At 39.1% G+C, this 17,525-nt stretch overlaps 1 long non-coding RNA gene across 1 annotated transcript; it reads right to left on the bottom strand.

The window, feature by feature from the left end:
- Positions 1-1,308: 1,308 nt before the first annotated feature.
- On the bottom strand, positions 1,309-9,575 carry LOC102546844 (uncharacterized). Its single transcript, XR_361279.5, has 4 exons — positions 9,106-9,575; positions 5,828-5,957; positions 2,708-2,825; positions 1,309-1,523 (listed from the first exon to the last, which is right to left on the bottom strand). It is a non-coding gene; the product is annotated as an uncharacterized LOC102546844 (long non-coding RNA).
- Between the last annotated feature and the right edge of the window lie 7,950 nt (positions 9,576-17,525).

Consider the following 17,525-nt stretch of genomic DNA (forward strand, 5'->3'; position numbering starts at 1 on the left):
GATTGAGTTGCAGGAAAGCCTGTAGAGAATTTTCTTGAACTATGAGAATAAAGGAATATCTGTAGATGTAAACGGAGATGTGAAAGTGTAAGCCAAATAAACTCTTTTCTCCCAATCTTCCTTTTGGTCATAGTTTTTCATCACAGCAATAGAAGCCCTAAACAGATGGTTAAATGGCTGAACTCCCTGGGCACAAGAACTCCAAATACTGAAGACAAATTCTCAAGCAATTTATCCTGTGCACTTCAAAGGGTAGCTTGAGAACAAATTGAAGGGCAGGTCGTTGCTTTCAGGGCAACACCCATATTCATCCCTAAACAATACATCTCCACTGCTTTAGTGAACCATTTATACAAGTTCAGTTTCATATCTGTGTTTGAATATAACTTTAAAGATCAACATTACCTCTGTGGATAACTAGTATAGGTTATACCCTGTAAATCATCCCTTCATTATTAGTAGCCAAGTCATCTTATAAAAAGCATTTGGGACAAGTTGAAAATTTCCACTCTCAGTGACTCAGCAGGAAGGACAAAGTGAAATTACAGAAAGTAATATCAGCAGGGTATGGTAGTGCATACTTATAATCCAAGATCCCAGCAGCCAGAGCCTGAGGCAGGAGGGGCCTTGGCTACATTGGTAGAACCTCACCTCAAGCTATCATCCTCGAGAATAGAATAAACCAATAAAAAAATAATAATTTATATTTTCATTAAGTCCATGGCAAGTCAAGTTGAGAATGGTATCAGGATATGCTCTGTCTGATGGGTGGACTGCATTCTGACTTCAAAAAGAATCTCATTGGAGTTGCAACATCTACCCCACTGCCCTCAGCTACTAGCCTGTTACTAGAGCTGAGGCAAATCTATGTTCAGATAAATGTGAGCAGAATGAAAGCAGCTTGCCTAAGATAAAGAAAAGATGAAGTCTGAGACACACATATGGCTGACAGGGCTTCACCATTAGTAGCTGTTCTTACATCGGGACGCATCTGGGCTTGCAATTCTTCAAGGCTTTCAGAAAGCTGTGCACACTGACTGTGGCAGACAAGAGGGACAGCCAAGTGTTAGGGAATGGATAGAAACATCTGAGATGAGTCACAGATGTGTGGAGTGGATGCATTCATTTGTAGATTTATTGTGGTTTCCTTCATGTCATTTAAACAATTTAATCAAGTTCTAGTATTAATTCAGGAAGTATCAATGTATCCAAATTATACACAAAAAAATATCATTTGGCAAAAATTAATATACATAATTTCTTACAAGTTTTCAAGGACAAGTTGCATCTAGAGAACACATATTTTGGTGTCTTTTTCATACACATATTTTAATTTTGCAGAAAACTTGAGATGTATAAATAAATCTGCCCACAAGTAGCAGTTAAGTTACTCAACATTTAAGATGTCTCATTATATAATGTAGGCAATGAAAGAAAACAAAATACTTGTTTTCTAATTTTGCCTCAGAGTTCGCTGAGCTAGGCAGGATAACAGGAACATGAGGCAGCTGGTCACGTTGAATCTGTAGTCAAGAAACAGAGAGAGGTAAGTAATTGTACTAGGTATATTTTCTCCTTTTTATTCAGTCTAACCCCCAGTCCATTGTATGATACAACTATACTTCAGAAGGAATGTTCTCTCCCAATGAAATATTTCTAAAAACATCATCAAAGTCAGACTCAGAATTGTGATGATGCTCTGGTAAGTCATTTCGAGATGATAATGAATATTAACCATCACAAGGCAAAGCACAAATGCTTGTTATAAAAACATAAATGCGGAAGATGTGCGGTTTTCAAAGAGAATCTTGGTCCAAGCAGCAAGTGTGGACAATTTTGGTGATCAGGCTGCTACCTAGGAACACAAATTCTCTATGCTTTGAGTGGCTTCCCCTCAGTCACAGGCAACCCTAGATAGAAAACATAGATTGGTTTTTAATTTCTTTTTTCAGAGTTCTCCTTTTTGCCAATTCATCTTCTCAGGGCCTTGTTTCCTCTGTGCTGCTTAAACCCTTGTCCATCATTTCTGGATCTAACCTTCCACAGAACTTGTCTACAAACTGCACATAAATGCTCTCTGAGCCTTCGAAAGAACTCCTATTGTGGTGCCCCTCTGGGACATGGCAGAGTGGTATTGTGTTGAAAGTGGGCTGCTCGCCTCTCCAGAATTCATGTAGCTCTGTCCCTGCTCCTTTTCTGCAAACTCGGGAACTTACTCTCTAAATTCTCTCCCTCCACACTTCCTGTGATAGGTATATCATATTTTCATATTTAAAAAAAATTTGAGTGTGGAGAGATGTATTTTAGAAAGAAGTTGTTGCATCATCTTCTATCTAAAGGGAAAGAAGACAAAGGAGTTTTTTTATATTCATGTGTAAGCCCTTAGCTCCCTCAGCACTTTTCCCTGAGACCCAGTGCACAATTCAATTTTCATTAAGTACCAGTTTTGACTCTGAACTGGGAGATCACAGGTGTTTGGAGACTTGAAGCCCCCACTTTTTACATGCAGCGAATGAACAATGCCTCGTATGCCTTGGCACCTATGACTGTGCCCCTCTCGGCATTAAGGAAAGCCTTCAGCTGATCCTATCACAGTTTGGCTACTTTCCCTTCATCCTTCTTGCTTAGGCCCATCACCTGCCAAGTTGCTCGTCATTTGGCTCTGCTCTATCAGACTGGCAAAAACTAGAACATAAGATATTCATACTTTGTCTCATAAACACCACAAAGGGGAGCACTGTTGTCCTGGTGCCACTTGGAACTCCAGCTTTGGCAACCGTGGTCCTGAAATCCACAGTACAAATGGTTGTTCTTGGTTCAGTGGCCTAGATATTCCAAAGATGAGAAAAGCTTGCTGTAATTCCTAACAGAATTGGAGACACTTTAGGGTTTTAAGTCAAATAATACAATAAAAAGAAATATTCAGTTATGTAGACAACAGGGATAGTTGTGACAATGACAAGCACCTATGGCATCTAGCAAAACTTTTTCTGTGCTCATTTGTGTTCTCCATTTAATGCTTTGTAAAACACTTCTAAAGTACTCCTGAATGCAATGTGTTCAATTCACACCAGTACTAATAGCAGTGTAAATGTTATGGAACACAGCCTTAGAGATGCTAATATATTGTAAATGGACTTCATGCACATGAGAACTATCACCTGCAACTTACCTCAAGTCTAGTTAATTCAAAGCCTAAAGCCCTCAACTATATCTCTACATAATTCTCAGCATTGTATCATGACTTCTTTCTGCTCAGAAGTTTTCCTTACCCTCTTCTATAGGTATGAATTTCCTACTGAATATTCAAGTTGATCTTTCTTTGAGAAGACCCATTTAGTGAAAACACACTCTCTCTCTCTCTCTCTCTCTCTCTCTCTCTCTCTCTCTCTCTCTCTCTCTCTCTCTCTCTGTCCCAAATCATTCCTTCACTGTATCACAATGGTTTTTGTTTCTTCCAACCAGTGGTAATGTGCTAGAGATAAATAAAGGCAAAATTACTGTCTGTGTTCTAAAGACAATTATCTGGAAAGACAATCAAATTAATATTAAGGGTCATAAGGGAATCTAAGAATCTTAATGAGAGTCTTCCTATTGAACTGTAAAAGCACATAAGCAAAGGGCCTAACATAGACAGGTAAAGAGATGGAAATTTCCCTGGCAGAAGATTAAACTGGTGTTATAGAACAAAATGTTTTTCTCCATCATTAGACAATATGGACTAAACAAGTGGGACTTATCATCCAGCAGCTACAGGGGTTCTTGGACCATCTGTCTTCTAATGTCCTTTAGTATTGTCACCTAATCCCATAGCATTTCATTCTGTGTTTGCTATTTCCCATCTTGGGGAAATAATCTCTATAAAGAGGAAAACATAATGTGTGGTGGTGATATTCCCCATGCCTAGTTTCTATCATACTGCCAGAGTAAAAGACTTTAGATGATGATGGTGATGGAAACATACCAAGGTATCAGAGAAAGAGAAGGAAGGAAAGAAGGAAGTAACATATATTGACAAAAATCACTTGGGGATTAATGACAAACTATGAATAATACCGTGTCACCTTTTTATTTGAGTATACAGGTTGAAACCTAAAAGGGACATGAAAAGGACTATACCAATGGTTATGCCAAAGCATGACCTCAACTCTACGCAAAGAACGATAGGCAACCAAGTAAAACTGGGAGCAAGGGAGGCCATCTTCCTTAAGGAGCAGGCCACCAGCTAGTTGTTCAGTACCAAGTCATCAACCCTGAAAGCATATTTGCAAGTAACATTACATGAGCTGAGCCAGTTATATGTAGGAGGTGTGCATGCATGTGTGCATCTGCGTCTTCATCTGTGTTTGTGCTTGTATGGAGTAACAGCTTCTTAGGGAAGCCCCATGTTTCTCTTGCTACATAAATTCATTGTGGGTCAAAGGTTTTGTGGCTAGTGTTCCTATCCTTCCGTTGGAAGTCTTGCTGGGTTATAGGAAATGACCTGTCCAGGTCATGGTCACCTTTCTTTAAGGAGACACATTTAAAGAAATTTATGTCAAGGGAAGATATTGGTAAAAAGGAGAAACATACAAATAGGTAAAATAGGGGTCATTCCCTCATAGACGGTTCCATGAGCTCTTCATGAGAATGATACCCATGAGGCTCACTTAAATTGGACCTTCTTGGCACATGCTGCAAAAGAGCTACCATACTGTGTGTTCATATTTTTAGAGTTAAAAAATTTCCCAGATTAGATTGTTGTTGCATAGAAATCAACTCACCAAACACTGCCAATTAGTTCTATGACAAAAGAGCCTTCTTTTTTTTTTTTTTTTTTTTTTTTTTTAGGATTTTTTTTTTTTTTTATTAACTTGAGTATTTCTTATATACATTTCAAGTGTTATTCCCTTTCCCGGTTTCTGGGCAAAATCCCCCTCCCCCCTCCCCTTCCTTATGGGTGTTCCCCTCCCAACCCTCCCCCCATTGCCGCCCTCCCCCCATAGTCTAGTTCACTGGGGGTTCAGTCTTAGCAGGACCCAGGGCTTCCCCTTCCACTGGTGCTCTTACTAGGATATTCATTGCTACCTATGGGGTCAGAGTCCAGGGTCAGTCCATATATAGTCTTTAGGTAGTGGCTTAGTCCCTGGAAGCTCTGGTTGCTTGACATTGTTGTACTTTTGGGGTCTCGAGCCCCTTCAAGCTCTTCCAGTTCTTTCTCTGATTCCTTCAACGGGGGACCTATTCTCAGCTCAGTGGTTTGCTGCTGGCATTCGCCTCTGTATTTGCTGTATTCTGGCTGTGTCTCTCAGGAGCGATCTACATCCGGCTCCTGTCAGCCTGCACTTCTTTGCTACAAAAGAGCCTTCTAACAATGAGTTTGATGGACAGTTACTCATAAACCTGTCAGAATGTGAGTTTATATGTTTTCAGTCCTTCATCATTTCTCAAAAATGTACCTTTATGTTTCACTTGGGATTAGCCTAATTATATACCATAATTTTTGATAATGTATGGATTTAAGTTTTAAATGATTCATAATTTGTATGACTTTCTCTTGGGTTTATTATATTATTTACTATGGTTACTTATTGGTTTCAATATATACAATGAAAATTTAGAGAAATGTTTTCATGGCCTGTACAATACATCGTTACCAAAGATGGAGTGCGTGTATCATTAAGTTTTGGTAACTTACTGTGTCATATGAATTTTCTCTATAAATAACATGCCAAAGGTACATTGTATTCCCAGAATTAAATCATAATAGATAAAAACTGTAAGCTTTACTCCATGTCTTTGTTGTCATCTTGTATCTTATTGTATTACTGCTGTCTAGCTAAATTACCTCATATGACTGTGGATTTGTTATTACTTCTTCATTTGTAGCATGTTTCCTCGTGGTCTTCAGGCTACGTGTTTATATACACATTAGTTTATGCTTCTTTTATGCTTTTTTCTCATTTTCCTCTTGACACCTGTTAATGTTAATGTTTGAAACTTAATTTTATTTTATTTTACACCAAGATTATTTGATTACTTCCAGACATACAGTGTGGCCTTATGTAAAAGTAGACAATTTTCCATGTCCCTCCCTTACAAAAATAATAATATGTTCAACCTATGAATACTTATTATGAGCAGTAATTTATTTATAATTGCCTGGACTCTGTTGTTCCTGATCACCTAGTTTTCTCCTCAAATTGTCTGTCTTGATTTCTTTTCACCCATAAAATATTCCTTATCTTCAAAATTAGAATAGCTTAAATTCTTCAGACGTTTAATATTTTACTATGTATTCTTGAATTGTATATATCATATACATAAAATAATCTGTGCATGTGTATGCATATTTGTATATATGAAATCTAAAGCAACTTGAATCCTTAGTAATACAGAGAGTTGATTTTTCCCTATCCTAATACTGGGTCTCATGATAAGTGTTTTGTTTATTTTATACCTTCATTCTAGCTAGATACACTGAAAGAATTAATATTCTTCCATTTCTATCTTTCCCCTTTATCCTTAATTTTTCTTCTGCTGTCAGATTGTCCATTCAGGTGGTAAATCTACTGTCATTTTGATATCCACATAGACAGTCTGCTTGCAACCGTGGTAGCTTGGAATTTTACCTTTTAATGATGCAGCCTGTACCTCTGCTGCTGTATTTGTATATGGATTTTACTTTTTGAAATTGTACTCATCAGCCAATGATTTTTGTCATCAACACCTCCTCAAACATTTCCTCTTCCTCTTTTTCTAGGTTATCTGTCTGGATCTCCTACTGCAGAATTTTAGAATCTTTCCATCTGTCTCCCATCGTTTTATGTGTGCAGTGTTTAGGCCAAAACTTTATGTCCTTCTGTTGTGTTTTGGGACAGATTTTCTTTCCCACCTCTAATTTCCCCATTACTTCTTTCACTCAATTGAATTTTCTGTGGAGCATCTTCGCTCTTCTCTGATAAGCTTTCCCTTACATTGACGATATTGTCTCACTTTTAAGATTCCAGCTAATTAGTTCTAGTGCCATTCATATACCAACTATGTGAGCTACTTTTCTCATTGCTGTGACTAACCACCTGACAAGAAGAAATGTTTGGAAGAAAGGTTTTCTTTGTCACACAGCTCAGGGTGTTTAGCCAGTCAGAGTTGAGAAGGCACAACAGCATGCATCTACCTGCTCACCTCTCTCAATGGATGAGGCAGTAGAGAAAGATGAATGGCTACATCTGTTGTCTAGGTCTGAGTTTCCCCTTGGGGAACTGGGTTGGACTGGAGGAAGTGAGGCTTAATCAGGCTAGTGGATTAGACAAGATGTCCATTGGCGTAAGTCCAGAAGAAATGGCTGTTTTTATTGGGGATGAAAAGAGGCTACATAAACTTTTGGGAGTGGGTAGGGATTTGAGGGGAAAGATTTTACATTACTGACTGGGGCCAAGGTGCTGGAAATACTTCATTTGAATGAAGAGGGATTCCAAGTGATTGATGGATGGACATGCCCTTTTAGAGAAAGGGCATTAAACCTGTAATCTGGCTACCAGCCTATGTGACTACCTCAGGAGTGGCAGAGGTGAGGTCATAAGACTTACATGTGCTGGGACATGTGGGCCCAGAGCAGGGAGAAAGCAGTTTTATCTCCGCTGGTCTCAGGTGAGATTTTCAAGCTTTGGATATATCTTGATCTCAGTCTTGCCCTTGTGGCACTGCTTTCCATGTTCACCCATATCCATTTGGATGTCTCCTGTTTCCTTTTCTAGCAAGTCAAGTCCCCCTAACCCCTCTTCAGTACTGCCTCTCTTCAGAGCAGTGGGTCTTACATCCTTTTCAGACACGTCATCTAGACACAAATAAATTTCTTGATGTCCTCACTATGTCTTAATCCAATCAAGTTGATAAAATATTTATGCTTGCAAGTCCATTGTTTGTCAGCTTGACAACCCAAGATAACACTTTACACTAAAGCATTTTTCTTATTTATTTGAATGTTTTAAATAGATTTAAGTTAAATTCCTTCTCAAATTACTTACTTTCTTCTAATATTACAGAAATTTTTCTCTATTCAATATATGATTTTATGGGCATTTTATCATTGACTTAATTTCACTTCTGTCAAATATCATATTTTTAGACTGATTTTTTCAGGGATTATTGTTGGCCACCAAGTCAAGAACATCTTATGCCTCATAGACAATTATATCTTCCTAGAAGACAACTCACTGGTTTCAGCTGTCTGGGCTCTGCAGGGTTCACCGGTGTCATCCTGGATTTTATATTGTTTTTCCTAATTTCTAGGTTAAGTAATGGGGATCCTTTTTCATGGCCTATATGTTTTATTTAAATTCTAATCCTCAGTTGTGGGGTGGTAAACCATGCCAGGAAGCTTGGTGGTATAGTGAGTCTGAGACCCAGGGAAACTTGGTGGATACAGACCTGAGATGGTAGATGCCACCCTGTTCCCTGCCAGATTCCTGCCCTGGAGCATATACCACACTTCCTAACAAGGACAGATAAGCTGTGGTTAACTTAGGTTCAGAATAGTTTTCTATGATAATGAGGTACCTAGAGACCCTGAGGGTCTATTCAATAAGATTCCCTTCCCAGATATTCCTCCCTGCAAAAGGTATTTAATCCCAGATTCACCCAGAGAAGTTGATACGGTATGAGTACATTTTCCACAGTGAACAGTCAATAAACAGTTTAGAACCCTGAACTATGTCTTTCATCAAGAATTGCCTTGGGGATTCTTGGAGAGGGCCTTTGACTACCAAACCACAGACTTAGCCTCCCACAGAAGGCCTCTCTGTGTTTCCAACCACGACTGCAGCTAAGCTGAGGACAATCACAACTAAGCTAAGCAGGAGCTACCCTCCCCGCCCCCCCCACAGCCGGGCTAGATGCTGTCCTCAGTCTGCAGACCCTGTCTTTGCTCTGAACTCCCCTCTACTCCACTATGCCTAGATGTGCAGGAATTTAGGAGACTCTTGTCCCGGCTTCCTTGTGGGCCAATAGATCCCTGAGACTTCAACCCCGAGTCCTCTGTGCAACACCCCGTGGATGACCGGGCGCCTGTGTATCTAAGAACCCCAGCTTCTGCTTTTCCACATCTCAGATTGCGTTTTCCCTCACCTGGAATAGAGGCCGGGTGCTTTCTTGAAGCATGGAATGAGCGCAGTCAAGAGCTCACTGCGTTTTGTCTCACCAAGAAAGGAGGCCTTGTGGCAGGTCAGAACGAGGACCCGCACTCAGTCACTGGTTTGCTCCCATCTGTAATACAGAATACATAGCTTCACCCTCAGGTGACTCTTGGCTACTTGTAGAGGGCCGCAATACGTTCGCCACCACTAGATGGCGCTGTCTTCCACTGCGCCCCACGTGGTAGGTCAGGATAGACTCCGCCATTACAAGATGGCGCCAACCTTCGCCGCGCCAGCCGGCCCCCCTTTCAGGTAGTTAACTGTGCGCATGTGCAAGAGTGCCTTCGTGCCAGGTCTTTGCCCACTCCGGGGCGTGCCTTATGAGATCATGGGTAACAACCAATCAGGTGTGGGTGCGCTGCACGAGGGTTTTATAAGCACCCCATGTTGGCACGGCGTGGCTTTTCCTCTTCTAAGATTAATAAAGTGGTCACAGTAAGGATTTCTAATGTCCGCGTGCTCCTTGCCGGCGAAAAGTCGCACGCGGGACAGCTACTGAGAGAAATCATGAGTTCCTAAGTTTCAGATGGGAGTGTGTTTTTAGTTTTTGTATTTATTTTAAAAAGTTCTCTTCATGTTATAATGTAGTTTATTCAGTCTAATTTTGAAAGTCTCACAGTCTCAAAAATTCCAACACCTTAACCGACCAAAATTTCTTAACTGTAGGATCTTATAAAATTACCATCATTGAAATCATTCCAAAATATAATGTCACAAAGTAAACTTCTAGAAAGTTTATTCTAAAAGGGAAGAACCAGGGTACTACAAGGAATGTATTTTTAAAAAAAGCAAAACAAAAATCTAGCAGGGACAACATCAAATGTCCCAGTTCCATGCCTTGTCTCTGGGAATAATAATTTATCAATTGGGTACCAAACGCACAGGCACCCAAACTCAAGCAGATCTGTCATTTGTAGCAAATACAGCTTCTAATTTAGACTGGGTCCACTATATACCTATAGCTCTTCTTGATAAATGATATCTCATGGTTCTTACAACCTTAGTATGTATAGGTCTGAAATAAAATTCTCACTTTAAAAGCTTCAATTAATAGTTCCTCAGGTCCTCTTTTTAAATGTAATATTACCTTATCACATATTACCTATGGATTTAGGATCCACAATTTGCATATTCATACAACATCTTCAAAACTAGTCCCTTGTAGATAACATCAAGCTCTCTTGCCAGCTCAAGTTGGAGGCTGTACCTAGACTGGTTGCTTCAGTCTGTGTGTGAAGAGGAGAAAACACTCTCCTAGCAGCTACCTAGCATGGAACCCTTCAGCTGCACTTTCAGTTGAGAATTACTCTTTTCATACAGACTTGTATCTGTAATAATCTAAGCCTTTGATGAATGATGTCTTGTCCTCAAGACATTCTTCTTCTTGTCTTTACAATGTATGTTTCTCTTCAGTACTACTGATCTCTTTAACAACTGCAGCTACATCCTCATGACATTTCTGAACATCTGCCTTAAAATTGCCTATTAAATGAATTAAGGTATTATTTTTAAATTCAACATCACTTAAGTTCTTTGGGCAGGACCACCATGAAGCCAAATTCTTGACCAATATTTCACATGCATGGCTGCTAGGTCAGTTGCTAAGAGGGTCACTTTTCTTGGCATTCTGATTTTTCAAACTCCCATCAAAATGGCACATCAAGTTCTACTTACAACATTCAAAGACACTGCTACCCCAAAGATGCAAACTCTGCCATTTCATTCTCATGAATCAAGTTTAAGCACACGAGAACCGTATGGCAGGGCCATCACAGCAATGACCCCACTTCTTTGTCATGATCACTGTTTTAGTTCCCTTGCTGTGTTAAAATAAATTTTGGATAAAATAAATTTGAGAAAGAAAGTATCGTTTTGTATGTGGGTTGGGTAACAGTCCAAATGTATAATCCATAGAGGTGAGGAGCTTAAAGAATCTGATGACCTCACATTCACAATCAGAAAGCAGTGGGAAGCATGTGTGCTGCTTCTCAGTTCCTTACTCCAGTTTATTCAGTTGATGATCCTAGCCAGGGAATGGAGCAACTTACAGTGGATAGGTCTTCCTACCACAGTTATTATAATCAAACTAATCTATGCAAACATTTCTGTTACAAACTTTTCCTGTGGATATGCAAAGCACACACACACACACACACACACACACACACACACACACACACACATGCACACATATGTGTAATTATACCAGGTAGAATGCCTATGACACACCAAAGTATGGGTATCATTAAAATCAAACTTCATTACCTATTGAATTTTATTGATGTTACTTACAGGAATATGATTGAGGGGTTACTTACAGGAGCAGAAATTACTGGAAGACTGATATGTTACCAAAGCCCACCCCAGAATGGGTAACAATTCACAAAAGCTAGAAACCTGGAGCATAATATACAGTCTGCAGAGAAATCACCATGTTGAAGAATGCCCTTTCCATGTGATGTGGGTCTCTTCTGAGCAGATCAACTGTTTTCTGCTTCTCTCAAGCATCTGGACTTATCTGAGCCTCTTCATTGCTGTTTGGTTTAACTGAGAATATGCATCAGAAGTCTTTACTGCTAATTCTCTTTTAAGAATAAAGAGTAGTGAATCTTGTTAATTTCAGGAACTTCCTTAATCTATTTTGAGTTGCTTATTTCCATTCTTAAAGGATCTTCAATAGAGAAGCAAGTGTTTACCACCACCCACCCTGCATGCTTGAAAAAAGAAAGATCCTATCATTTCACCTCTTTGGAAACATTCTGTCCTAAATTCTCTATTTTTTTTACTCTCCCTTTAAATCCTATGTCTTAAAAAGTTTCCATGCAAGATGAAAGGTTTTAACCTAGGAGGAAAGTGCTAGACAGCTTATGTGCATGCAAATGCCCATTTCCCAGGAATGCCTGGATTAGGTTACTAATCTGTTCATTGCAGTAGGTGTATATTCATCCTCATCGATAATAATCCTCACTAGGAGAATAGCCAGTCCTCTAAGATTTGTCCTTCTGGAGTTCAAGATAAAGCATTAAGAACAACCATATATTTCCATATTTCAACCAAAATAGAGATATAAAAAGGCAGGACTGCTCCCTGCTTTTACGATTCCCAAGTGAAGAGATGGTGCTTTTCACCAAGAGTATCTTCCAAGTTCCCATTTGATAGCATTTTTGAAAATGTTAACAACTTTTAACTGGACATGTTTTCAGCAGAAAATGCATACTACATGCATAAGCATTACAGCTTCACAAGCATCGTGCTCAACGAAAGGGCAGATTGTTTAAGTGTATTTAAAATACTAAATTGTAGAAAGGACTGGGGCTTGGCGTTATACAGAGATATGGTGACAAGACACCCCGGGCTACAAGCAGGTAAGAGAAGAAGCATATGGTCAACAAAAACTATGCTATAACAGGAAGAACTTCATCTGTAGTCTTCAGCATAGGTGATGGATTGTGTCTTTGTCCCTTTGTGTGAGACACATGTGCTTTACCTGCTGTCTTTTCTTTAACAAGAGCTAATCTTATGTGGCTACTAAAATTCCAGGGACGGAGCTCAAGACATTATTATCAGAATTTTGTGGTTAAGAGTCCCATCTGGACCACCAGCTGCTACCAGAAAAAAATTGGAGTTCTTTGTTAGCATTCTTAGAATCATTAATAAAGAAATTTAAGGACTGACTAAAATCAAAGCCTCAGAAGTGTTTTATTAGAAGTTAAAAGGAAAATAATCTTAAAACATGAAGGCTATAAATCTCAGCAGCTGCCCAAAGGAAGAGACTGAAATACTAGTGGTTGAAAGCCATGCAGCTTGAGTGTAGCCAACATGAATATCAGCAAAATGGCAGCATATAGGAGGTAGGGACAGGGACCCACAGAGAAAATTGTCAAGGAAGCCCAGGGTTTCAAGGAAAGCATGGTAAGAATAGAGATGGAAAGAAGAAAATGAAATCTTATCTCTTTCTAATTCTGAAACGTAGGCAGATTTAGAAAGCTCCCTGAATATGCTCAGAGATTATACTGAACATCAGGAATTCTGGGAAGGAAAAGCCCAGCATTTCATAAAAATCTCTTTCTGTGCCTTAAGGCTGAACTCACCTAAGTATGAGCTCTCCTGAGGGGTAATCTTTTGGTCAGGTATTTGATCCACTCAACGAGAATATTAGATCTCCACCCAGTTCACTGAATCTATTATTTTGAGCAGAATGAGTTTTCCCATAATGGAATTTTATTGCTGCTCTAAGAACAGTATCATAATTGCATTATTCTATAGAAGCTATTTTACTCGGATAGGAGAAACTCAGAGTAAGCCAGGGAAATAAAGAAGAGGTAGAAAGTTGGAAGGACAAGAAAAACATCAGCTCTGAGTCTGTTTTTATAGACCAAAGTATTCCAGATAGCAAAGGACCACACTTTGGGGTGTTGTTTCCTACTGCTGGTTTGAAATCCCCCTCTGTACAAGACACAGATGTTAAAGGTTTGGTCCCAGTGTGTGTTGCTGGAAGCAAAGAAACCTGAATAGATCATGCCTAATCAAAAGCTTTAGATTTCCTAGGAGCTTTCACATGAAGAGGACTATAGGAATTAATCTTCCTTCCGATGTCTTTATCATTAGGAGAATTGATTTCCTCTACCGTGTGTCCCCATCAAGATGTGTACCTTCATCATAGATGGAAAGAAATACAACCAACTGACCATGGACCTAGCCTCATCACAGTGAGCCAAAGCAAACATCTCCTCAGTTGAGTTTCTCTACTCTTTTGTTTCTTCAGGAGAAAGTTGACTAATAGGATCTTTGAGTCCCCAAATCAGGAAATAGAAGGATAAGAGATGGAAAATTATGAGAAGGAAAAAAATCACAGGAAAGGTTGTGATTCTGCTTGAATGGGTCCTGGATGAGAGAAAGGCAAATGATCATATATGAAATATATTTGAGAATCCTTCCTAAACTCATTTATTGAAACTGGGGAATCTAGTCCAACACGGCTGAACATTACTTGACAAAAAGAGCTTCAACAAAGTTTCATCAAGAGGATAATCTTCATTTCTTGTCTTGTCTTCCACAGACAAGATATAAGCAACAATACGTATATCTGAAAATTCTTAATCCTAATTGTATGCTTTTAAATTTTCCTCATTTGTTCCTTAAGTTAGGAAACTTAGTGGTGCTCTCATTAAACAATGAGTTAGAATACCAACCAAGATGTGCTATTCAATTAATCCCTGCTTAAAATACTAGACAATAAAGTCTCTGAAGCATATTCATCTCATTTTCCCATGAAAAAATGTAGCTTCATTGTTTCAGAAAATCTTCTTTGCCACAGATTAGGAATTGCATAACAAGGTTCCTATGAAATCTTTTGTATTTTATGAATTGGTTAAGTATCGTTACTGCATAAGTGATGGGTATACATTGATTAATCACCAATAATGACTTGATTTCTGCCACAGCTCCTCAGTGATTTTCAGTCAAAAATGTGGTAATCATATCTGTGGACCTAAAGCAACAAAATTATTGACAGAGATGTGAAAATAAACACAGCACATGGTTCCATTCTTCAGACAACTGTCCACAAAATGGGGAAGGGTTCTCTAGACAGAAAAAAGAAAAAGTTAATTACAAAAATATTTTACACACAAAAAATTTAAGGTCAGAGGCTTCATTCCCAACAAAAAACAGTCAACATGTGAGATGTTGGCCAGTATCTTTTTCCTTAAAATTTTTGTTTGTGTGTGTGTGTGTGTGTGTGTGTGTGTGTGTGTGTGTGTGTGTGTGTGTTCTCTTGAGTAACACTAGTATCAATATTTCCCCTACTGCAGCAGCTCTGCCCAGAGTTGGGTGGAATGGGAGGGAATTGGAAGTCAACCAGCAGAGGCCCCTGGAGTTGCCATGAGCAAAGGATTCAAGTGAAGCCAGTTGCACAGTTTCTTCAATTTTGCTTGTTTCTTTTTTGTTTTCCCCTTTGAAGCTTGTTTTGGATTGTAGAACCTTGAATTGGAAGCTCAACATTAGCAATTCAAATCCTAAACTGAGCTTTTTAATGCTAAATACTTGTGGATCTCATTTGAGAAGATTGTCAAGTTAAACAATGTAGATTTTTCCTATCTACAGCAGAGTGGCTTTGCAGACTTTCCTCAGTTAAGATCCAAGCTATGATATTCATCTTGAGCTCCGGCATTCAATCCAGAACCAGCAGATGTATTTTGTAAATTCAGCATTTAGTTATCTCTTGCCCATTAAGAGGAAGCAAGGCAAACATTCCACCCCTCCCTAGCACTTTTATTCATGCCTGAAGCTAAGCAAGAAAAAAGGGGGGAAATGTTTTTAGAATTACAAATAGAACCTTTAAATTGTAGAAAATTGCTAATTTCATTTATGCACTGCCTAACTTCTGCTTTCTTTCACAGTTGCTATTCAAATTTCTATCCCCAGTCAAAGAGAAAAGGAGAGAATAATCCTACTAGGAATTTAGTGAGTTTTCTTTTAGGGATCACACATAAATGCTGCATATTTGAATATGCAAATTTAATAGACCAGATTGGGAAAAAATGAAAAATGGTTGTATGTTTAGCCCCAGGAAGTTAGCCCAGCTTAATAAGCTGACAAAAGAGTTAAGGAGTGCTCACTTGCAAAACTCTAACAGGGAAGAAAGTACATGCAATTTGCTTACCTAACAGGAAGGGACTGAACAGTGAACAGATTTTGAAGACCTAGAATCTACTCAAATTAGTCACAGAAGTCTTTTGAAGGGCTTCCTTTTCCTTCTGTGTACAATAAAGATTTTTTTCCTTAGATAATCTTAGAGATTATGTCCATCATCAAAAGTCAAATACACCTTTCTCTAAAGTGTGTCTCAATATTTTTGATTCTACAGATCGTATTTCTTGAGACAGAAGCTGTGACATTGTTTTTCTGTTTATTCAGAAGTGGAAACTATCCTTGCTATTTGAAGCTCAAATCATCATCTGTATATTTTAGTGTTGTGTAGTTTGTGCTTTTAAAAAGGAGACTCCATTAAGGATGCCCTATTTTCAAATCCTATAGTGGGTCTCTGTAAACTGAGCCTGGCTGTACAGACTTCTTGCTTTCAATTATTCATTAATTATTCTCCTCTCTCTCTCTCTCTCTCTCTCTCTCTCTCTCTCTCTCTCTCTCTCTGTGCACGTCTCTCCATATCTTTGTCTCTCACTGTCTCTGTCTCTGTCTCTGTCTTCTGTGTCTTTTGCTATCTCTGCTCTCTCTGTCTCCCTCTCTCATTCTCTCTCTCTCTCTCTCTCTCTCTCTCTCTCTCTCTCTCTCTCTGTGTGTGTGTGTGTGTGTGTGTGTATGTGTTTGTCCAGTTTCCCTGTAAGGTTTAGCTACCCAGTATTTCGAGTTTGAAGAATTGAATATTAGTGGCTCTTTTGGATTTACAGTAATCATTTGGGCAGATTGTCAATATCAATTTCCAGCCTACATGACTCTTCATACCACTCAAGGAATTATGTCAAAACTGTCTGTAGATAGAAAATTGGGGAAAATAGGCCAAGATGTTAAAAATAAAAAGGTAAAAAGTTGTAGAGGAAGTAAGAGAAGTAAAATACAAATTTACCAATTTTCTTAGTATACAGCTTAAACTTCCAGGAGCATCTTTGTATCTTAGTGATGTCACAAACACAAAATCCTGGGATATATGAAGGAAGTATAGTGCTATCTGTTAGCTTTCAGGCAATTCTGCTAGGCTCCTCCCAGGGATCTAGTGACAGCTTACATCATTACCTGCCACCCCAGTGCTGGTAGCTTATAAAAGTACTCACCACCCCACTTCTCTCTTTTTCTCTCTGTCGCGCTGCTCCTGTATGTTCCAGGCCAGTCTCTACCGTTTCCTGCCCTTCTTTTGTTCTCTGTCCCAACTTCTTCGCCCTCTGTTCCAGTCTGTCTACCTCTACCTCATTCTCCACTCCCTCTCCTTCCCCCAAATAAACCTTTACACCGGGTCTGCCACATGGCATGATTTCTCAGGGTACACCCCCTGCCACACTATAGTTTACAATTCCATGTGGACTTTCACACAGGTGTCAAAGTGAGGCCTGGGTAGCTTTGCCATGTAAGTAGTTTCAGGATTTCTCAGGCTGACCCTCAAAGGGCATTGTATGAAACTTGTAAAGATACAGTGAAAAACCCAGAATGTTACTGATGACCCCAATGTGGACCAAGATGGGAAGGAAACCACAGGTTGTTGCAAAAGCTGAGACAGGCAAGCATAGGGACTAGCTTAGCAATTTGGGACTTAGTTTGAATTAGGTACATAAATCTTTTCTAATGGTACTGGTCAGCTTAGCACCTTTATCTGTAGGCAATATGTATACATATATACTC

This window comes from Rattus norvegicus, chromosome 18 (genome assembly GCF_036323735.1).
Source record: "Rattus norvegicus strain BN/NHsdMcwi chromosome 18, GRCr8, whole genome shotgun sequence".
Lineage (NCBI taxonomy): Eukaryota > Metazoa > Chordata > Mammalia > Rodentia > Muridae > Rattus > Rattus norvegicus.